This window comes from Zea mays, chromosome 9 (genome assembly GCF_902167145.1).
Source record: "Zea mays cultivar B73 chromosome 9, Zm-B73-REFERENCE-NAM-5.0, whole genome shotgun sequence".
NCBI classification, from domain to species: domain Eukaryota; kingdom Viridiplantae; phylum Streptophyta; class Magnoliopsida; order Poales; family Poaceae; genus Zea; species Zea mays.
Genome location: NC_050104.1, coordinates 126704685 through 126728834, shown reverse-complemented (window position 1 = coordinate 126728834; position 24150 = coordinate 126704685). Strand labels below are relative to the sequence as shown.

General features: G+C 54.6%; 1 long non-coding RNA gene across 1 annotated transcript; it reads right to left on the bottom strand.

The window, feature by feature from the left end:
- Positions 1-4622: 4622 nt before the first annotated feature.
- On the bottom strand, positions 4623-7248 carry LOC103639021 (uncharacterized). The gene is made up of 3 exons (XR_559182.3): positions 6838-7248; positions 5813-5927; positions 4623-4856 (listed from the first exon to the last, which is right to left on the bottom strand). It is a non-coding gene; the product is annotated as an uncharacterized lncRNA (long non-coding RNA).
- Positions 7249-24150: the final 16902 nt, after the last annotated feature.

Genomic DNA, 24150 nt, shown 5'->3' with positions numbered 1-24150 from the left:
GTGTCACAATTGAAGAAGTGTCTTCGGGTTCCCGATCGAACCATTGAAGTAACAGATGTTGTCCTTGAACCGGACTTAACATACTCTGAGCACCCTATTCGAGTCTTGGATCAAAAGGACAGGGTTACCCGAAGAAAAACTATCAAGTTCTATAAGATACAGTGGAACCAACATTCCGAAGATGAGGCTACATGGGAAACTCAAGACTTTTTAGATAAGAATTTCCCAGGCTTTTTAGCCTCATGTAATTTGTAAAGTATATTTAGTGTTGTAATAAATAAGTGACCCCCACATCACCCCTGCCTTGTACCAGAAATAAGGAAATAAAAATGTGACACATTTCCTTTTCCATTACTTACCCTAGGACTTTTAGTCTCGGGACGAGATTCTTTTATGGGGGAAGGATGTAACACCCCTGGTGTTACTGTAACTAAAACTTGAGCATGGCATAATAAGAATTGGCATTGCATATGTTTGACACACCTAGAGTGCATTTACTAGGTAAAAATTTCAAACAAGTTGTATTGTTTTGGTGTTTTGCAAACAAGACCCTGGATAGGGAACTCAACCCTAAATAGGGATTAAAGGGGTAAGACCAAACCCAAATTGAGAAAACCTAAAGGCTTTAGGGAAAAAGTTATAAAATGTCCCCAAAAACAAAGTTGAATCACAATTATACCCCTGGGATACCAAAAATCCCCATTAGAACCCTGGAAAACCCTAAAACCAAACCCTAGGGACCTACGTCCAAAATTAGTCCACTTTTGGACTAAAGTGCAAAAACCAAGTCAAATAAGTATCTTGAGTCATTTGGGTCACTCATATGTGAATTTGCAAGTTAAACCCTAAGTTTTGGGCTTATTTGCAAAACTCACCTCTTAAGTCCTTAATAGTCTAGGTGTGATTTTCAGTGATATTGGCTCAACTTTGGAGCCTTGTAACTTTTAAAATATAGGATCTTTGCCCTAGGTCACCACATCAATGTTGTAAAGCAAACAAAGGAGAACAATTTTGCTGAAGTGGGCAAGCCATGTTCTTGTGAGAAATTTAGAGATAATCATGCTCAAACTTTGGCTGTCAGGCTGATTTGATCTGAATTTTCAGACTAACAGTGAACTGACATCAACTTCAAGCCTAAATTCGAGCATGATCCAGTGGAAATCTACCTAGGGTTGCCATAGCAAAGTTGTAGCTGGTTTATAGCACTCCACTATTGCTACAGAGATTTGGACTTGGTACCATAGAAAAACTGGAGAAAATAGGACCTAAAGTTGCTCTGTCGGGTTGTCTGATGGAGCACTCGCCATGGTATAGTGCTACCAGGGAGATCAGATCGCCAGCGCAGCTGTTATCACCGCCGGTGACCTGCCGCCGCGATTCGTGCCATTGCCGTCGCGATTTGTGCTCGGCTGGGTTGGATAACGCTTCAGGTAGAAAGATCTTCGCCGCCGTCAAGCTGGAAGCCACCCCGGTCAGCCGCGGTACTCCTCCCCTGGCTCACCGCCCGCGGGTAAAACTGCTCACCGTCGTCGTGCCATCGCCGTTGTCCACCTCGTGTCCTAACCGCGCCACCGCATCGTCGTGACTCCCTCTAAACTCCCCGTCGACCACCGAAGTTACTGCCACGACGATGAACACGTGTTCACTGCACCAGCGTTCTTCCTCACTTCTGACCGCCACACATCAACGCGCAAATTCACGGTCACCGCCGAAGAGCCCTATAAATTGAGCCCTCCACCAGCTCCGCTAAGTCATCCAGCACCCAGCCACCAAGAATCGTCCTCAGTCGATCGCCAGTGAGTCCCAATTTCCAACTTCCCCCAAATTGACTTTCCGCTACCGTGAACTAGCCTTACCGCGGCCAGTGCAATTCAAGCCAACTCACGCCCTCTGATCCCTCAATTGAGTATCCTCAGGTACCCGTGATGCTCCCCGATCCCTTTAATTGGCTTATACTGCCATGAATCGCTTGGAACACGCGACTCCTTTAAGTTTTTCCGCTGTCACTATGGGCAGAGGGTTGTAGAGCTCCAATTCTGAAATTGAATGAGGGGAAATGCCTCTCTGGGGTAGATTTTGGGGTAAACCGAAGACTAGCGCCGGTCTTGGTCCCCTCCGGCCGGTCTAGCTCGCCGGAGTTAAGCTTCCCGTGCGGAGCGCCGTCGTGGACTTGGCCGTGCGAAGAAATAGAAGTCGAAGGGGGCTTTCTGTAAACCGTCAGCGACACGTAGGAATAGTAAAAGAACTTATTTCCAGTTAACCAAAAACCCGGGGTCCTCTGTGCAAAACGGCCACGGCCAGCGCGCGCGGGCACGTTTCTGCCTGGGTCTGGGCCGACTGGGCTAGAATCAGCCCAACACTATTCACTCTTTCTCCTTTTCTTTTTTAGAATAACTTTAGAAATCCATGGAAAAATATAGAAAAATCCTAAAATTGTGAAACCAATTTTCCTAGGTTTCTTATTTTCCCTAGAATTTAATAAAAATAGTTTCATGATTCTTAGTTTAAACAGGGAATTTTAGGGCATTTAAAATAGCTTAAAGAAATAGTTCTGGAATTTTAGAAAATAGATAATAATCCCAAAAATGCTCAAACTTTTTACATAAGCTCTACACATTAGTTAGGAGCCATGGGTAGAGTTTGAATTGATTTAGACCATGTTTGATAACTAGAACCCAAAACCCCACCCCTGCCCTTTGAACTCCTTTACTGACTCCGGAAACCCTAAGTTCTCGGAGTTCCGTGAAGGAAAGTTGTATTCAAGACTTAGATAATAAATCTTTATTATCTTCGCACTCTCATGAGCATTACATGGCATTCATTCTTATATATGTATATATATGGTTATGTTAGAACGCGAAGAAGAAGTGGAAGTCACTGAAGAAAAGACACCACCACCCTCGAATTCTCAGGCAGGAAAGTGCTTCTACTTTGATATTTGTGGATCCAAGCCAGACTCACCTGATAACGAAGGCAAGCTCCGGTGCATTTGCCACATTCCTTGACGTTTTTAAAATCTTTCTCACTTGCTTGCTGCATTAGGTGATAGGAGTTGAATGCTTAAACAATTCCTGCATTACCTTCCTTGAACTCGATTGCCTTCCTTGAAACCCTGTTTTTACAAAAAGGTTTTACTATGCTTAGTATCGCTTTAGAAAAACAAAAGGATTTGTTTTACAAAAGATGTTTGGCAAAGTGGAAGGGTTGTTTTTGAAAATAAAATTTGATGGTGGATCCATCATGGCCATGATGGATTCAACATCGGAAAAGATGTACCTCTGCCAGGTACCAAGTTTTTGGGTTGAAAAGATTAAGCTGAGACCGGGCGGGTAACTTGCACGAGAAGAGAATCTCGGTGTAGTGTCTCCGGTGTAGTGTCTCCGTCTGAGTCGATTAAGGACCTTGTCGATGTAGGCCTGCTGACCGAGGACCCTTTAACTGGTCATATGCCTCGTCATGGGTAAGCCTTGCCTCGGGCAGACTAAGGCCAGAATAAGATAACACGAAATGGGCGTGGAGCGGTGGCGAGAGTAGCGTGTACCCTCCGTGGCAAGAGGCTGGACGGTGGTGTATCTGTGCTCTCGGTTTGCGTGAACCTGATCTGGTCTTAAGAACCCCGGTGGCGGGTTGACATATGCAAGGGTTAAGTGCTACATATGTCGTGTGATCGGAGATCCTCAGCTGAGTATAATCGATTCGGATCGCCGTACCTCCGCGGTTATGGAGACTTGGCCACTGACTTACACGTAGCATTCCACTAAAGATGATGGGTTTTTGTTAAGAAATTGGCTAGTGCAGGACCAGTGATTGAACTAGGGTAGAAAGAACTCTAGTTGCAGGTAATTGTACTTAACTTGACAAATAAAATTGGATTTTTAAGGATCCACTTTAGTAAGCATTTCTGCAAAACAGAGTCTTTGATTATTGAAAAGCCTTACCTTGACTCCCTTAAGCCAGCATACCCTTGAGAGTCTTTTCCTTAGTCGGGTAAGACTTGCTGAGTAATTCCATACTCAGGGTTTATCCCTTCGTTGTTTTTAGGTGAGAAAGTAGCAGATTTCTGTTGCTTCTGTACCAAGGTGGTTCCTAAGGAGGAGAAACAAGAGTGAAGATGCGGGAGGACTTGGTCCTCCATATAGAACTTTTGTTTAAAACTATCGGGAGGAGTTTTTACCTCCCTTGGTATGTATAATAATACTACTCAGCACTCGTTTTATATTTCTGGTCTATAATAAACAACCTGATCTTACTTTTTAAATAAATGTAAGTTATGTAATCGCTTCCGCAATTCTTTACCTCCGATGATCTATAATGTCTGCAAGACGGGTGAAACGTTCCTGGAGAGGTGAGAAAGCAGATACCGAACTTGTCAAGTAGTTCAGGAGCATCTACAGGGTTGTCTGAGGTCCGTTGGACAAGGACAACTGTAGGTGGGCCTAATTACTTGGGAGGTTCCGCCACAGCTGTGGCGGAACCTCCCAAGTTATTGGACCCACATGCACCTGCCCTTGTCTCAAAGACCTCAGACGGCTATGCATGTGCACCAAATAACTTAACAGGATCCGTCCGAGTGCCCCAAGAACCCCGGATAAACCACTAACAACCAGGACCGCAGGATTAAGTAACGCAAATCACACACATCAATTTTTTTGCAGCGAAAATCTTATTACCAAATTTTTACAAGTTACAAAAATTTTACATTATATACATCGGAGTGATTACAAAAGTATAAGTTTGAAATATATGCTAGCTCAAGAGACCATCCTCAATAAGAAGTATAGAAGGGTTACTTAGACTTATAAAAAAGCTGAGCCCACCGGCACTTAACACCACCATCAGCAGCACAAAACTAAGACCTGAAAAACAACAGGGAATAAAACCCTGAGTATGCAATTACTCAGCAAGACTTACCCGACTAAAGAAAAGACTCCCAAGGATATGCTGGCTAGAGGGAGTCAAGGTAAGGCTAAGCAATAATCAAGGACTCATTTTGCACAAACGCTTACTAATAGTGGATCCTTAAGCCATCTTTTAATTATCAATTTGCGTTCTTACCTGATTCTAGATTCTCCTGAACTAGAGCATTCACTTGTCCTATCTAGCTTTCTTTTAGCCAATTCGTGTTTCACTTATTAACTACGATGAGTGGTCGGTGGGTCAAGTCTCCATAACCGAGGAGCAACGACGATTCGAACCGATTATACCCAGCTGGGGATCCCTAACCACACAACATATGTAGCACTTAACCCTTGCATATGTCAACCGTTCCCACAGATCCTCCACAACGTGAACCGGTCCGCGCTACCCGGGAGCACAGTACTCCTCCATCCAGCCTCTAGCTAGGAGGGTACACGCTACTCCCACCATCTCCCACGCCCAGTGCGCGGTTATCTTTTCACGTATGGAATAGTCGGGTTCAGGCTTACCGAGGCATGTGGCTAGTTACAAAGTCTCAACCACAACAGGCCTACATCGAACGGTCCTTAATCGACACAAGTGGAGCACTACACCGACTCATTTCACGATGCAAGCCACCCGCCCGGTCTCATATTAATTATCTAACTCAAGTCCATTCACACGTAACACAATAACCAGTAATCAAAATAAATTTCAAAAAAAATCTTATCACTTTAAGCAGGGCTAAGCAGCACTAGTTTTTCATAAAATAGGTATCAATGAATGATTCTTCAAATTCTCAAGGATGGCAATGCATCAATTGTTTGATCACGCAACTCCTATCACCTAATGCAGCATATCAAGTGATAAAGGTTTTGTAAACAACAAGGAAAGTGGTGAATGCACCGGGGCTTACCTTTGTTGCAGAGAAGAGCCGAAGACTGAGGAAATAAAATTTCACAAGTCTTCAGGGTGATGACCAGCCTTCAGGAAATTGTTTCACCAAGCGATTGATCCACCAGTAACGTGATCTATACGTAAAGTAAAGATGCTTGCCATGATCATGATGTGATGATGACATGGACACATATGCAATATAAAGAATTTAAAATGATAAAACCCCAAGCATACTATCCCTACACGGTACAATTCCACTATGCTACCGCCAAAATTTCTAGTTGCTAAGCGAAGGACGCAAAATCCTTGAAAATAATTACACACGCCATGGACCAATCTGGGTGTTAGTGGTCCATGGACTTCACTCAACACTGCAAACAATTTAAACTATTATTCAATTTTTCTTAATTACTTAAATATTTTCTTAAAAGGCATTTTTAATAGGCTTAAATTAGTTATCTGACTTAACATACTCCAATTTGAATCAAACTTTTTCTGTAAGCTAGTCTAAATCTAAATACTACCCACAAAAATTTTCAGGATTTTAGGAGAGATATATGTATTACAGAAAATTAAATAAGCATTAATAACCTATCTTAAAAGAAAAACGACACATAAAAATCATAGTTTTTATCTAACCAATATTTTTATCAATAAGTACTCATTCTTGTGAACTCAACAAAACTGGTTTCGTATTTTTAGCATTTTTCTATAATTTTCTACGACACTTCTAATTCTAGTACAAATTCTGAAATAAAAGAAAACTCTAAAACTCTTTTCAACAAAAACCCCCTGGACTTCTCTTTTTCACACAAACAGCCCCTTCTTCTTCAACGTCACGCACGCACGGGGGGTTACCCACCTCCCGTCGGACATCCAAGCGCCAATAGCCGACGGTGAAGCTCCGTCCCCCAACCCGAACCACAGAAAGCGCCCCCAACCTTTCCCAAACACAATCCCTACCCCAATTTCGGACCTAGCAGCCTCTACCCGGCTAGAGGCACGAACCGACGGATGCAAATAGAGAGAAACGTGAGCAGAGACCTTGGTGGTGTCGAGCTCTGCGAGGTTGGATGCGACACTGACGAGCGTCGGCAAACTCGGCGACCAGCAGGTGGGCGCGATGGCTAGCGACGCTAGTCGATGTCGAGCAGAGGCATGGCACACGGCTGGGAGACAGCAAGCTGAGAAAGGGCAGGTCCGATGAGTCGAGCTAGAGAGGCGAGCGCTGGACTTGGCGATGTCGAGCATCAAGAGGGCAATACGGCGTGAGCTGTCGAGTCTACGCGTACGGCGTCGTGACTGGGGACGTGAATGAGGAGGAATACACGAAGGAGCGAGTGTGGCTGATGGACCGCGGTAGAGAAGAATCACCAGAACGCGAGACAGCAGTGCCAGAAAACGGTGACAAGTTTGGCGCGTGGCAGTCCATCGGTCCATCCTCCACCACGTATCACGGCAGATGACACGCAGGAATACAGGTGCCGCTGTATACGCACGACAACAAACCACTACGGGAGTACACAGGAAAATGGAGATAGTGGAATGAGTATACGAGAGGTTTTTACTCGTAAAAGTGACGTGAGAAAGCTTATTAAATATTGTGCACGTTTACTAAAGATAAGAATGACGGATCTTTTCTTCTCCTACAATACCTCCATATATCCCTAATAATTATCTATTCTTCTCTCTAATTTAAATTCGTACACAACAATATTCTCAATTTTTATCTTAGGATTACTGCTCCACTTGATTAGAATTCATACTACAAAAGTTTTGGAATAATTTATATTTGACTAATTATGAATCTAAAATTTTAATTAAATTCATGCTGGTCCGAATTAATGCGACACAAATCACAAAACCTAATTTTTGATTCCTAAAATTATTATTACCCCACGCTGGTAATTATTTTGTGACTGGTCATTCATTACCAGGCCAAACGACTTGTTTGGTAACAAATTAAACTTGTATCCCTAAATTTATTATTAACTCATTTCGGCAATTATTAATAACTATCCCTTGCTACTCGGCCAAATGACCTATCTGGTAACAAAATAAACTTTTTCTATCAAGAAATAAAAAGAAAGCTTTCTCCAGTCTTTGATTTTCTCAAGAACCTAAAATTAAATGGCCCAATTTAAATCTTAAGTCAGGGTTTTACCAAACCAAAACACAACTTCACCCTAAATCATGCATAGGCAAAACAAGTTATATTATTTTAGACTGAATGCAACACATGGTCAATTGTTATGGATGACCACATGTGATGATAATGCTCAAGATGATGCCATGCTTAAATTTTTAGTGATGCTGAACACCTAGGGTATTACAAGGAGGAGAAACAAGAGTGAAGATGCGGGAGGACTTGGTCCTCCATATAGAACTTTTGTTTAAAACTATCGGGAGGAGTTTTTACCTCCCTTGGTATGTGTAATAATACTACTCAGCACTCGTTTTATATTTCTGGTCTGTAATAAACAACCTGATCTTACTTTTTAAATAAATGTAAGTTATGTAATCGCTTCCGCAATTCTTTACCTCCGATGATCTATAATGTCTGCAAGACGGGTGAAACGTTCCTGGAGAGGTAAGAAAGCAGATACCGAACTTGTCAAGTAGTTCAGGGGCACCTACAGGGTTGTCTGAGGTCCGTTGGACAAGGACAACTGTAGGTGGGCCTAATTACTTGGGAGGTTCCGTCACAGGCTGGTATCGGAGCTGGATTAAGTATATACGGTCACATACACATTTTCAAAACAAATGTTTTGGTTTTAAAAAACCTATTTTCAACTAAACACATTGTTTGGTTTTGAAAAACAGCTTTGAAAAACTATAATGCTAGCGACATCCTCTATTAAGCCCCAAATTAAGGACTATTAGGTGGCTTAGTTCAAAACCACTAACCCACAACCGGGGGTATTGCATACATGTGTATTGTTATTTTGAGGCCATTCAGTTTTGAATGGATCGACGCTCAGGTAAGGTGAGATGTGAGAGCATGACCGAACAAACGTCGGTCTAGGGAAGTGCTTAATTGTGGCGCTTGATTATATACATGTTACATATATGTATATATGAAGGCTGTGATGTGGAGTATTTACTTTTCTGGGAATTCAGTACCCCATGGATGTGTATGGGTATACAAACATGGGAATACTGAGAAGTGTATTGTACTTGTAACGACGCACCTACGCTCAGGTAAGAAGGTGAGTTACCATAATGAGTTGCCCTATGGTTAAAGTGTGGCAACAGCGCTGTCGGCGTTCCAAGACCGGGGGGTCCCTTGGGCCGACGAGTGAGTGTCGCCGCGTGCCCCAGCCCAGATGGGTCGAGCGCGAGGGTGAGCGCGAAGGGGGGAGAAGCGAGGCGGCCGGAGACCGGCGTGAGAGAGGTGGGAATCCCGCGGCCTTCGTGTTCGTCCCGCGCCCAGGTCGGGTGCGCTTGCAGTAGGGGGTTACAAGCGTCCACGCGGGAGAGGGAAGCGAGCGGCCCCAAGAGAGCGCATGTCTCGTCCTCGTCCCCGCGCGGCCAACCCTCTCTAAGAGGGCCCTGGTCCTTCCTTTTATAGGCGTAAGGAGAGGATCCAGGTGTACAATGGGGGGTGTAGCAGAGTGCTACGTGTCTAGCGGAGGAGAGCTAGCGCCCTAAGTACATGCCGATGTGGCAGCCGGAGAGATTTTGGCACCCAGCTGGTGTGATGTCGTGGCCGTCGGAGGAGCGATGGAGCCTGGCGGAGGAACAGCTATCGGAGCGGTTGAGTCCTTGCTGACGTCCTCTTGCTTCCGTAAGGGAGCTGAGAGCCACCGTCGTCACAGAGCATGCGGGGCGCCATCATTGCCTATCTGGCGGAGCTAGCCAGATGGGAGACCGGTCTTGTTCCCTGCGGCCTGAGTCAGCTCGGGGTAGGGTGATGATGGTGCTTCCTGTTGACGTGGCTGGCCCTCGCCCTTGGTTGGATGATGTGGAGGCTCCTCCGAAGCCGAGGTCGAGTCTGTCTTCCATGGTCGAGGCCGAGTCCGAGCCCCTGGGTCGGGCGAGGCGGAGGTCGTCGGCAGAGGCCAGGGCGGAGTCTGAGCCCTGGGGTCGGGCGAAGCGGAGTTCGTCGTCTTCTGGGGCTGAGCCCGAGTCCGAGCCCTGGGTCGGGCGGAGCGGAGTTCGTCGTATTCTGGGGCTGAGCCCGAGTCCGAGCCCTGGGTCGGGCGGAGCGGAGTTCGCCGTCTTCCGGGACTTAGCCTGAGTCCGAGCCCTGGGTCGGGCGGAGCGGAATTCGCCGTCTTCCGGGACTTAGCCCGAGTCCGAGCCCTGGGTCGGGCGGAGCGGAATTCGCCGTCTTCCGGGACTTAGCCCGAGTCCGAGCCCTGGGTCGGGCGGAGCGGAATTCGCCGTCTTCCGGGACTTAGCCCGAGTCCGAGCCCTGGGTTGGGCGAGGCGGAGCTTCCTATGGTGCCTTTGGCAGGGCCTGACTGCCTGTCAGTCTCACTCTGTCAAGTGGCACTGCAGTCGGAGAGGCGCAGGCGGCGCTGTCCTTCTGTCAGGCCGGTCAGTGGAGCGGCGAAGTGACGGCGGTCACTTCGGCTCTGCCGGGGGGCATGCGTCAGGATAAAGGTGTCAGGCCACCTTTGCGTTAAATGCTCCTGCGATTTGGTCGGTCGGTGCGGCGATTTAGTCAGGATTGCTTCTTAGCGAAGGCAGGGCCTCGGGCGAGCCGGAAGTATGTTCACCGTCGGAGGGGGGCCTCGGGCGAGACGGAAATCCTCCAGGGTCGGCTGCCCTTGTCCGAGGCTAGGCTCGGGCGAGGCGTGATCGAGTCGCTCGAATAGACTGATCCCTGACTTAATCGCACCCATCAGGCCTTAGCAGCTTTATGCTGATGGGGGTTACCAGCTGAGAATTAGGAGTCTTGAGGGTACCCCTAATTATGGTCCCCGACAGTAGCCCCCGAGCCTCGAAGGGAGTGTTAGCACTCGCTTGGAGGCTTTCGTCGCACTTTTTTGCAAGGGGACCAGCCTTTCTCGGTTGCATTTTGTTCCGGTAAATGCGCGCGAGCGCACCCGCCGGGTGTAGCCCCCGAGGCCTCGGAGGAGTGGTTTCACTCCTTCGAGGTCTTAATGCCTCGCGTAATGCTTCGGCTGGTCTGGTTGTTCCCTCATGCGAGCTGGCCGTAGCCCGGGTGTACGGTCGGGTCCCAAGTTCTCGGGCTGGTATGTTGACGCTGTCAACGGTTCGGCCGGAGCCTGGTTTGCGAGAGCAGCCCCCGAGCCTCTGCGCAGGGCGAGAGGGCGATCAGGGACAGACTCGGCTTTTTTACATACGCCCCTGCGTCGCCTTTCCGCAAGGAGGAGGGGGGAAGCGCCATGTTGCCCTCGATGGGCGCCGAACATGGTGTCTCCGGTGAGCTGCAAGCGGGTAATCCGAGTGGACGTCCGTGCCCCGTTCGTTAGGGGTCGGCTAGGGGCCCAGAGGCACGCCCAAAAGTACCTGCGGGTGATCTGCCGGACCCGGTCCCCTGGCGACGGGGTCCGAGGGCTTGATGCCTCCCTCTGACGGGATTCCGTTACAAGATCGCTCCCGCTGGTCTCGGAAATGTCCTAGGGTACCTCGGGAGCGTAGCCCGAGCCTTGGTTATGTATCGAACGTACCCATGGTCATCCCTCGCTCGGTGTCTGAGGCGGCTGTGAACCCTTCGGGGGCCAGCCTTCGAACCCCTGATCAGTAATGGGCGCGGAGCCCGAGTAGCCTGAGGCGGCCGTGGAACCCTTCGGGGGGCCGGCCTTCGAACCCCTGACCAGTAGTGGGTGTAGGGCCCACGCGATCTGAGGCGGCTGTCGAACCCTTCGGGGGCCAGCCTTCGAACCTCTGATCAGTAGGGAGGCTCGGAGCCTAGTTCCTTCACGGAGAAGGATCCTTTTCGGGGTATCCCCCTTTCCCGGTCCCTGTTGCAAGAGAGAGAGAAAGAGGAAAAAAGGAAAAGGATACGAAATCGAACGACGCGGCGTACCTTTTTTGGCGCGGTTATTACGGCGAAGGCGAAGCGTCGCCCGCTTCTCCTGCCAGAAGCGCCGCCTGTCCCACCGCGGAGTTTAATGCGACGGGGCGAGTGGTTGGCGGGGCGGCCGTTGCGCATGTGCGAGCCGTTCGAGGAACGGATCACGGGCGCGTTGTCTTCACGCCGTGAGAGGGGGTTCTCTTGCTGCCCCCGGATGGGACGTGAGCTTGGCTGACGACGTGACCGCTGCTCCCGCCTGCCTGCCACCGTCATTACTGCTGGCCCATTTTTGGCCACATTGACCGCCGCGCCAGGCTGGCGCTGCTGGGTCGTGCGCTGGGTCGCCTTGGGTCGCGGTATTGGTTCCGCAATCGAGGAGACGCGGTGGTGGCGCAAGTGGCGGTGCAGTTGCTTGCATGAAGCATCCGGCGCGCCGGTTGCGTGACGCGTGGGCCTGGGCCTCCATGCTGGGCGTGTCGGGAGTCGGAGAAGCGCGCCCACTTGGCGCGGTTGCATGCCGCCTGCATGGCTGCCCGCCCCTTTCGCCCGTTGGTCTGGGCAAAAGTGGAGGGTCACTTGTAACCGCTGGGCGGTCGTGTGCACCGCGCGCGGCGGTTTGGCTTCTTCTGCTCTGAGCCGGCTTGCATGACATGCGGGACCCAGCCCCCGCGCCGCAGGGGAGGGCCTTGGAGCGTGTTGCAGAAGACTCAGCCCGTGACGGCTGGGGGCGCAAGTAGGGAGAGTTGCCTTTAAAAGGAGGGTGACCCCCTTGGAAGTAGACCATGTCTCATGCATCGTGTCTTTCCACCTTCCAAGCCCCCGGATGGGGGATACCCGCCGTCTTTCCGCCTCATCGTTGGAGGAACGCAACTCCGTGGGAGTTGGTACCTTTCAGCCATCGTTCGGCTTCAAGGATTTTCATCATGCAGCCCGGCTGCACCCCTCCGCCGGCGGTCACCCAAGATGGTGACCTCCAGCTTGATGGTGGGGGAAAGAGAGCCGGGCTGCGGCCTCTGCCCCTCCCTCAGCCTCAAGGATTTTCATCACCAGGGCTGGGGAGGGGAGTGTGCCGAGTTGGGGTCGGCCCCTGCATGGGCGGTGGCCCGCTCCTTCACTCAGTGATCGGAGGGATGGGCGGTCGTCGTCCGTGGCGCCGACAGCTGCACCGTGCCTGGCTCTCGGACGCGAGTGGCTTCGGAGCCGCTCGCGGCGCCGGCGTCTGCCACGGCAGCTGGAAGAGGTTCTTCCGCCGACGAGATAGCCAGGGCCACCCACGGACCGACCTCCAACTCTACGGCCTTCTGCCCGTCCTTGCCTCACAAGTTTGGGCATGGGCGGGGGCCTCCTGGCAGTAGCACCCGCCCTGAGGTCAGTGCTGCCGCTGTTCGGCCCCTCGGAGCAGAAGTCGTCGTCGTCGCTGCTGCTGGAGCAGGCGACGGCGCGCCGTTCGTCGGTCTTCTGTTGCTCCGCAGGCCCTCCCCCATGGAGTGGGGTTGTTCGTACCTGCGGAGGGGGAACCAGAGTTCCGTTTGTAATGGCACTTTGAATGCCAGTGTTTTTGTTCATTATGGTTGTCGAGGCCTGAACATGTATGTAATTTTGGCACGGAGCCATGTTTTTTCCTCATTTTCGAGCACTAAGACTCGCCTGTTGATTGTCTGAACCGCTTCACCAAACGTGAGTCGCCCCGTGTCAAGGTGACGAGTGAGGTATCCGTATCCCGGAGGCATAGGAGTCCCTCGGCTCGGTCGGCCTTGTTGTCCGAGGTTCCTCAGGCTTAGTTAAAGGGACCCCTTGGCCGCTCTTCGATGAGACGAGGCCAGGGGTAGCGATATCAGCATGAACAGGGGCAGAGTTGGCTCAAAAATGAAACCTGGTTGGCCGGAGCCTAGCCGGGTCGTCCGTTAGCGGGACCGACGCCGGAGTCGACCAGCCGAGGCCTCGGGTCGGGCTGGCGCCCTTGGAAGATGGTTGGCCGAGGCCCCAGGGGTGACCGGCCAAGCCGCCTGCTTGGGCCGGATTCCCGGAGAAGACCCTGGCAGCGATGGCCCGGGCGTGGTGATGACGTCGTCCTTCGGAGTGGAGATCTTCGGACCGCGTCGCCGTCTGAGGCTAGGTCGAACCTCACCGAAGGTGTCGTCGATGCCGAGGGTGCTGCTGCCCCCTTCCAGCGTCAAGACCCGAGCCTGCAGGATCAGATTGTCTTGTAGCGTGTGCCTTCTGCGGCTGCCGAGGCCAGAACACACACCCTTGCTGCGTTGTAAAGCTGCGTCTCTTTTCCTCTTGTTTCGAGTATCTGGACTTTTTCGTCGGTAACAGGGTTGTTTGTGCGAGCGAGAGTTGCTTCTCGCGGAAGGTGATGAGTGAGGTATCCGTATCCCGGAGGTGTGGGAGTCCCTCGGCTCGGTCGGCCTTGCCGCTTACGCGCACTTTCACCTGTCCATGAGGCTCTGTCACCGACTCAGTCAAGAAGGCTCGAAGGATCGCTTCGGCAGAAGAGCTTCCGGACGTGAAGACTTGTTCGGTCCGCGGAACCACTTATCCGAACGTGAGTTACTTATCGCAGAAGGTGATGAGTGAGGTATCCGTATCCCGGAGGCGTAGGAGTCCCTCGGCTCGGTCAGCCTTGGCTTCTTACGTGTACTCCGTCGTTTTCAGGATCCACTTTTCGAAGTAGTCAAAAAGCACGAAAGATATTCTGGCAGAAGAGATCTTTTTTCGAGGGAAATTTCAACGCAGAGGGGGTTCCCCCCTTTTAGCCCCCGAGGGAGGGTCGGGCTTTGCCGAGGCGAGGCCGACCCTTCCTTGATGACTAAACTTTGCATGGGTGCGAGGTATGTGAATAACTTGAAAACATCTTAAGGGTAGAAGCGACGTAGCTGTTGGATGTTCCAAGCGTTGCCGTAGACCTCGCCTTGACTGTTGGCCAGCTTGTACGTTCCGGGCTTCAGAACTTTGGCAATGACGAATGGCCCCTCCCAGGGGGGCGTGAGCTTGTGCCTCCCTCAGGCATCTTGTCGCAGCCGAAGCACCAGGTCGCCCATCTTCTGGGGCTGAGCCCGAGTCCGAGCCCTGGGTCGGGCGGAGCGGAGTTCGCCGTCTTCCGGGACTTAGCCCGAGTCCGAGCCCTGGGTCGGGCGGAGCGGAATTCGCTGTCTTCCGGGACTTAGCCCGAGTCCGAGCCCTGGGTCGGGCGGAGCGGAATTCGCCGTCTTCCGGGACTTAGCCCGAGTCCGAGCCCTAGGTCGGGCGGAGCGGAATTCGCCGTCTTCCGGGACTTAGCCCGAGTCCGAGCCCTGGGTTGGGCGAGGCGGAGCTTCCTATGGTGCCTTTGGCAGGGCCTGACTGCCTGTCAGTCTCACTCTGTCAAGTGGCACTGCAGTCGGAGAGGCGCAGGCGGCGCTATCCTTCTGTCAGGCCGGTCAGTGGAGCGGCAAAGTGACGGCGGTCACTTCGGCTCTGCCGGGGGGCGTGCGTCAGGATAAAGGTGTCAGGCCACCTTTGCGTTAAATGCTCCTGCGATTTGGTCGGTCGGTGCGGCGATTTAGTCAGGATTGCTTCTTAGCGAAGGCAGGGCCTCGGGCGAGCCGGAAGTATGTTCACCGTCGGAGGGGGGCCTCGGGCGAGACGGAAATCCTCCGGGGTCGGCTGCCCTTGTCCGAGGCTAGGCTCGGGCGAGGCGTGATCGAGTCGCTCGAATAGACTGATCCCTGACTTAATTGCACCCATCAGGCCTTAGCAGCTTTATGCTGATGGGGGTTACCAGCTGAGAATTAGGAGTCTTGAGGGTACCCCTAATTATGGTCCCCGACAAGCGCCTATGCGTGGCTTGGCGCTTAATGATGAGCTGGCCTCCATATAGCAATATATGGAGTATAAACTGTGATAAACTGTCATGTGTGACTTGCATCATTGAGAAATGGGCTGTGATGGATTTTTCTGCAGGTACACTAACCTCGAAAACGTATGTGTAGCTGACGACTAGCAATACCGAGAGAGAACATATGCCACCGATATAGAACGCTATGGCCACATTATGTTGGCAAAATCAGTGAGGACGAATAAGACGAGCATGCATCTTGATTGTTGCATCATGTTTGTCACCTATACACCCAAAATGCTTCTCTCGCCTTATTTCAGTAACCATTGATTGTAAATAATGTGGTGTAGAATTGAATTATGAACTTTGATGAAATAGGTGTCCTCCATTCTTTAGGTGACCTCTTAGGGTGCTTTATGTGCTTGCTCTTGTGTTTGATGTGCCGATAGAAAGTTGGTAATTGATTGCCTAAACCCAGAATTAGGCCATCTTCTTATTTAATGAACCATGACCCAAAACTTAAATTTTTCCGTTATCACTCCAGGACCAAACACATAAAAATAAATGCTTAGCTAATTTCCTTGTTGGACATAAATTGTACCTAGGTTTAAACCAAGAATCTCAAGTATGTCCCCATCCTAAACCATATCCTTATTCAGTTGGTGCAAGCTGATGTACCTTATCCAGTTTGCCTGTTTTTGAAGATCGCCATGTTGCTTTATCGACCTAGCCTAGGAAAGGCACTGTCGGGGACCATAATTAGGGGTACCCTCAAGACGCCTAATTCTCAGCTGGTAACCCCCATCAGCATAAAGCCGCAGAGGCCTGATGGGTGCGATTAAGTCAGGGATCAGTCCGTACGAGCGACTCGATCACGCCTCGCCCGAGCCTAGCCTCGGGCAAGGGCAGCAGACCCCTAGGGATCTCCGTCTCGCCCGAGGCCCCCTTTAACGGCGGACACATCTCCGGCTCGTCCGAGGCCTTGCCTTCGCTAAGAAGCAACCCTGACTAAATCGCCGCACCGACCGACCAAGTCGCAGGAGCATTTAACGCAAAGGTGGCCTGACACCTTTATCCTGACGCGCGCCCCCCGGCAGAGCCGAAGTGACCGCCGTCACTTCGCCGCTCCACTGACCGGTCTGACAGAAGGACAGCGCCGCCTGCGCCACTCCGACTGCAGTGCCACTTGACAGAGTGAGACTGACAGGCAGTCAGGCCCTGCCAAAGGCGCCATGGGAAACTCCGCTCTGCCCGACCCAGGGCTCGGACTCGGGCTAAGCCCCGGAAGACGGCGAACTCCGCTTCGCCCGACCCAGGGCTCGGACTCGGGCTAAGCCCCGGAAGACGGCGAACTCCGCTCCGCCCGACCCAGGGCTCGGACTCGGGCTAAGCCCCGGAAGACGGCGAACTCCGCTCCGCCCGACCCAGGGCTCGGACTCGGGCTAAGCCCCGGAAGACGACGAACCCCGCTCCGCCCGACCCAGGGCTCAGACTCCGGCTAAGCCCCGGAAGACGACAAACTCCGCTCCGCCCGACCCAGGGCTCGGACTCGGGCTAAGCCCCGGAAGACGGCGAACTCCGCTCCGCCTGACCCAGGGCTCGGACTCGGGCTAAGCCCTAGAAGACGACGAACTCCGCTTCGCCCGATCCCAGGGCTCGGACTCCGCCCTGGCCTCTGCCGAACAACCTCCGCCTCGCCCGACCTAGGGGCTTGGGCTCGGCCTCGGCTATGGAAGACAGACTCGACCTCGGCTTCGGAGGAGCCTCCACGTCGCCCGACCTAGGGCACAGGCCCGCCACGTCAACAGGAAGCGCCATCATCACCCTGCCCCGAGCCGACTCGGGCCGCAGAGAATAAGACCGGTGTCCCATCTGGCTAGCTCCGCCAGATAGGCAATGATGGCGCCCCGCTAGCCTCGTGACGACGGCGGCTCTCAGCTCCCTTACGGAAGCAGGGGGACGTCAGCAAGGACTCAACCGCTCCGACAGCTGTCCCTCCGCCAGGCTCCGTTGCTCCTCCGACAGCCACGACATCACACCAGCAGGGTGCCAAGATCTCTCCGGCTGCCACATTGGCATGTACTTAGGGCGCTAGCTCTCCCTCTGCTAGACACGTAGCACTCTGCTACACCCCCATTGTACACCTGGATCCTTTCCTTACGACTATAAAAGGAAGGACCAGGGCCTTCTTAGAGAAGGTTGGCCGCGCGGGAACGAGGACGGGACAGGCGCTCTCCTAGGGCCGCTCGCTTCCCTCACCCGCGTGGACGCTTGTAACCCCCTACTGCAAGCGCACCCGACCTGGGCGCGGGACGAACACGAAGGCCGCGGGATTTCCACCTCTCTCACGCCCGTCTCCGGCCACCTCGCCTTCCCCCCTTCGCGCTCGCCCACGCGCTCGACCCATCTGGGCTGGGGCACGCGGCACACTCACTCGTCGGCTTAGGGACCCTCCGGTCTCGAAACGCCGACAGTTGGCGCGCCAGGTAGGGGCCTGCTGCGTGCTGACGAACAGCTTTCCGTCAAGCTCCAGATGGGCAGTCTCCAGCAACCTCTCTGGCCCGGGACGGTGCTCCGTTTCGGGAGTCTTGAGTTCATGTCCTTCGACGGCAGCTACGACATGATACTCCTTCCACCGCCACGCGACAACGACAATGGCGGCCGACAACCCGCCCGCCGGCGGCGGAATCGACGACATCTTCCCCGCATGGTGGAAGAACAACATTCGAGCTCGCCCCGACCTCTCCCCCGCCAACGGAGGAGGAGGCGGGGCAACCAAGGCCAAGCGGGAGGCCGCGCTTCGTCGGCTGTCGAGCGAATCGACGTCCCCAGCGCCCCAACGGGGGGCGCGTCAGGCGTCGACCTCGCATTGGAGACGAAGGCGAGCGCCGTCCCCCCACGACACGCCAATCCTGAGCAAGTGGACGACGCCAGCGCACTCGTGGAGAGCTTGCACGACGTCGCCCTTGTACCTGAGACGACGGTGCAACCAGTCCCCAATGTGACTATGTCGCTCCTCGTCGACCAAAAGGTACCGCCTAATTCCCATCTTACATCATTTCGACTCGGCCTCAACCCGCCTAGCGACCTTGCTTTGGCGGGCGCTCTCGTTGAGGCGAGTGCAACCCCACTGGGGTTTCGTATGTGGTCGCCTTGGGACCGGTTGACGGACGTCTCGACCTACGGGCCCTCTGGGTCCGAGGAAGACGACGATCCCAGCATCTGTTGGGATTTCTCTGGATTTGGCAACCCCAGTGCCATGCGGGACTTTATGACCGCATGTGACTACTGCCTCTCCAACTGTTCCGACGGTAGCCGCAGCCTTGACGACGAGGACTGCGGCCCAAGCCGCGAATGTTTCCACGTCGAGCTAGGGGATCCCTCCGAAGGCAACCATCTTGGCATGCCGGAGGACGGTGACCTTCCTAGGCCGGTGCCTCGCGCCGACATCCCGCGGGAGCTAGCTGTGGTCCCCGTCCCGGCGGGGGGTCACGACCCACAGCTCGAGCAAGTCCGCGGGGCACAGGCCAGGCTCGACGAGGGAGCAGGAGCGCTTGAGACGATCCGCCGGGACATCGGGTAGGTATGGGCGGGCCAACCCCCGGCCGGAGAAATACGTCACCTGCCCCAAGGTTTCTAGCACCGCGTCGCCAATGACGTCAGGGTCAGGCCGCCGCCCGCATCCAGCGGGGTCGGTCAGAACCTGGCAGCCGCAGCGATGCTCCTCCGCACGATGCCGGAGCCATCAACCACCGAGGGTCGGCGAATCCAGGGAGAGCTCAAGAATCTCCTGGAAGGCGCTGCGGCCCGACGGGCCGAGAGCACTGCCTCCCGAAGGCAGGGATACCCCTCGGAACCTCATGCCGCGACTTCCCGATTCATGCGGGAAGCCTCGGTCTACACCGGGCGCACGCGCAACACCGCGCCTGCGGCCCCGGGCCACCTCGGCAACGAGCACCATCGCCGCGACCGTCGGGCCCACCTCGACGAAAGGGTGCGCCGAGGCTACCACCCCAGGCGTGGGGGACGCTATGACAGCGGGGAGGATCAGAGTCCCTCGCCCGAACCACCCGGTCCGCAGGCCTTCAGTCGGGCCATCCGACGGGCGCCGTTCCCGACCCGGTTTCGACCCCCCGACTACTATCACGAAGTACTCAGGGGAAACAAGACCGGAACTGTGGCTCGCAGACTACCGCCTGGCCTGCCAACTGGGTGGAACGGACGACGACAACCTCATCATCCGCAACCTCCCCCTGTTCCTCTCCGACACTGCTCGCGCCTGGTTGGAGCACCTGCCTCCGGGGCAGATCTCCAACTGGGATGACTTGGTCCAAACCTTCGCCGGCAATTTCCAGGGCACGTACGTGCGCCCCGGGAATTCCTGGGACCTCCGAAGCTGCCGACAACAGCCGGGAGAGTCACTCCGGGACTACATCCGGCGATTCTCGAAGCAGCGCACCGAGCTGCCCAACATCACCGACTCGGATGTCATCGGCGCGTTCCTTGCCGACACCACCAGCCGTGACCTGGTGAGTAAGTTGGGTCGCAAGACCCCCACCAGGGCGAGCGAGCTGATGGACATCGCCACCAAGTTCGCCTCTGGCCAGGAGGCGGTCGAGGCTATCTTCCGAAAGGACAAGCAGCCCCAGGGCCGCCCATCGGAAGAGGCTCCCGAGGCATCTACTCCGCGCGGCGCCAAGAAGAAAGGCAAGAAGAAGTCGCAATCGAAACGCGACGCCGCCGACGCGGGCCTTGTCGCCGCCGCCGAGTACAAGAACCCTCGGAAGCCCCCCGGAGGTGCTAACCTCTTCGACAAGATGCTCAAGGAGCCGTGCCCCTACCATCAGGGGCCCGTCAAGCACACCCTCGAGGAGTGCGTCATGCTTCGGCGCCACTACCATAGGGCCGGGCCACCCGCCGAGGGTGGCAGGGCCCACGACGACGACAAAAAGGAAGATCACCAAGCAGGAGAGTTCCCTGAGGTCCGCGACTGCTTCATGATCTATGGTGGGCATGTGGCGAATGCCTCGGCTCGACATCGCAAGCAAGAGCGCCGGGAGGTCTGCTCGGTGAAGGTGGCGGCGCCAGTCTACCTAGACTGGTCCGACAAGCCCATCACCTTCAACCAAGCTGACCACCCCGACCACGTGCCGAGCCCGGGGAAATACCCGCTCGTCATCGACCCCATCGTCGGCGACGTCAGGCTCACCAAGGCCCTGATGGACGGGGGCAGCTGCCTCAACATCATCTACGCCGAGACCCTCAGGCTCCTGCGCGTCGATCTGTCCTCCGTCCGAGCAGGCGCTGCGCCCTTCCGCGGGATCATCCCTGGGAAGCGCGTCCAGCCCCTCGGACGACTCAACCTTCCCGTCTGCTACGGAACGCCCTCCAACTTCCGAAGGGAGACCTTGACGTTCGAGGTGGTCGGGTTCTGAGGAACCTACCACGCGGTACTGGGAAGGCCATGCTACGCGAAGTTCATGGCCGTCCCCAACTACACCTACCTGAAGCTCAAGATGCCGGGCCCCAACGGGGTCATCACCGTCGGCCCCACGTACAAACACGCGTTCGAATGCGACGTGGAGTGCGTGGAGTACGCTGAGGCCCTCGCCGAGTCCGAGGCCCTCATCGCCGACCTGGAGAACCTCTCCAAAGAGGTGCCAGACGTGAAGCGTCATGCCGGCAACTTCGAGCCAGCGAAGACGGTTAAGGCCGTCCCTCTCGACCTCAGTGGCGACACCTCCAAGCAGATCCGGATCGGTTCCGGGCTCGACCCCAAATAGGAAGCAGTGCTCGTCGACTTTCTCCGCGCAAACGCCGACGTCTTTGCGTGGAGTCCCTCGGACATGCCCGGCATACCGAGGGATGTCGCCGAGCACTCGCTGGATATTTGGGCCGGAGCCCGACCCGTCAGGCAGCCTCTGCGCCGATTCGACGAGGAGAAGCGCAGAGTGATAGGCGAGGAGATCCACAAGCTAATGGCAGCAGGGTTCATCAAAGAGGTATTCCATCCCGAATGGCTTGCCAACCCTGTGCTTGTGAGGAAGAAAGGGGGGAAATGGCGGATGTGTGTAGACTACACTGGTCTCAACAAAGCATGTCCGAAGGTTCCCTACCCTCTACCTCGCATCGATCAAATCGTGGATTCCACTGCTGGGTGCGAAACCCTGTCCTTCCTCGATGCCTACTCAGGGTATCACCAAATCCGGATGAAAGAGACCGACCAGCTCGCGACTTCTTTCATCACGCCCTTCGGCATGTACTGCTATGTCACGATGTTGTTCGGCTTGAGGAATGCGGGCGCGATGTACCAGCGGTGCATGAACCATGTGTTCGGCGAACACATCGGTCGCACGGTCGAGGCCTACGTCGATGACATCGTAGTCAAGACAAGGAAGGCTTCCGACCTCCTCTCCGACCTTGAAGTGACATTCCGATGTCTCAAAGCGAAGGGCGTCAAGCTCAATCCCGAGAAGTGTGTCTTCGGGGTGCCCCGGGGCATGCTCTTGGGGTTCATCGTCTCCGAGCGAGGCATCGAAGCCAACCCGGAGAAGATCGCAGCTATCACCAGCATGGGGCCCATCAAGGACTTAAAAGGCGTACAGAGGGTCATGGGATGTCTCGCGGCCCTGAGTCGCTTCATCTCACGCCTCGGCGAAAGAGCTGATGGAGAAGCCCTCTTGATCTACGTCGCCGCGACCACTCAGGTGGTTAGCGCCGCGATTGTGGTCGAGAGGCAAGAAGAAGGGCATGCATTGCCCGTTCAGAGGCCAGTCTACTTCGTCAGCGAGGTACTGTCCGAGACCAAGATCCGCTACCCACAAGTTCAGAAGCTGTTGTATGCAGTGATCCTAACGAGGCGAAAGTTGCGACATTACTTCGAGTCTCATCCGGTAACTGTGGTGTCATCCTTCCCCCTGGGGGAGATCATCCAGTGCCGAGAGGCCTCGGGCAGGATCGCAAAGTGGGCGGTGGAAATCATGGGCGAAACAATCTCGTTCGCCCCTCGGAAAGCCATCAAGTCCCAGGTGTTGGCGGACTTCGTAGCCGAATGGGTCGACACCCAGCTGCCGACGGCTCCGATCCAACCGGAGCTCTGGACCATGTTTTTCGACGGGTCGCTGATGAAGACGGGAGCCGGCGCGGGCCTGCTCTTCATCTCGCCCCTCGGGAAACACCTACGCTACGTGCTACGCCTCCATTTCCCGGCGTCCAATAATGTGGCTGAGTACGAGGCTCTGGTCAACGGGTTGCGGATCGCCATCGAGCTGGGGGTCAGACGTCTCAACGCTCGCGGTGACTCGCAGCTCGTCATCGACCAAGTCATGAAGAACTCCCACTGCCGCGACCCGAAGATGGAGGCCTACTGCGATGAGGTTCGGCGCCTAGAAGACAAGTTCTACGGGCTCGAGCTCAACCACATCGCTCGGCGCTACAACGAGACTGCGGACGAGCTGGCTAAAATAGCCTCGGGGCGAACAACGGTTCCCCCGGACGTCTTCTCCCGGGATCTGCATCAACCCTCCGTCAAGATCGACGACACGCCCGAGCCCGAGGTACCCTCGGCACAGCCCGAGGCACCCTCGGCACAGCCCGAGGCACCCTCGGCACAGCCCGAGGCGCCCTCGGTTCAGCCCGAGGTACCCTCGGCCCCCGAGGGCGAGGCACTGCACGTCGAGGAGGAGCGGAGCGGGGCCACGCCTGATCAAAATTGACAGACCCCGTACCTGCAATATCCCCGCCAAGGAGAGCTACCCCTTGACCAAGCCGAGGCTCGGCGGGTGGCGCGACGCGCCAAGTCGTTCGTCTTGCTGGGCGATGAGGAGGAGCTCTACCACCGCAGCCCCTCGGGCATCCTCCAGCGATGCATCTCCATCGCCGAAGGTCAGGAACTCCTGCAAGAAATACACTCGGGGGCTTGCAGCCATCATGCAGCGCCTCGAGCCCTTGTCGGGAATGCTTTCCGGTAAGGCTTCTACTGGCCAACGGCGGTGGCTGACGCCACTAGAATTGTCCGCACCTGCGAAGGGTGCCAATTCTATGCGAAGCAGACCCACCTGCCCGCTTAGGCTCTGCAGACAATACCCATCACCTGGCCCTTTGCTGTATGGGGTCTGGACCTCGTCGGTCCCTTGCAGAAGGCGCCCAGGGGCTACACGCACCTGCTGGTCGCCATCGACAAATTCTCCAAGTGGATCGAGGTCCGACCCCTAAACAGCATCAGGTCCGAGCAGGCGGGGGCGTTCTTCACCAACATCATCCATCGCTTCGGGGTCCCAAACTCCATCATCACCGACAACGGTACCCAGTTCACCGGCAAAAAATTCTTGGATTTTTTGCGAGGATCACCACATCCGGGTGGACTGGGCCGCCGTGGCTCATCCCATGTCGAATGGGCAAGTAGAGCGTGCCAACGGCATGATTCTACAAGGGCTCAAGCCCCGGATCTACAACGACCTCAACAAGTTCGGCAAGCGATGGATGAAGGAACTCCCCTCGGTGGTCTGGAGCCTGAGGACAACGCCAAGCCGAGCCACGGGTTTCACGC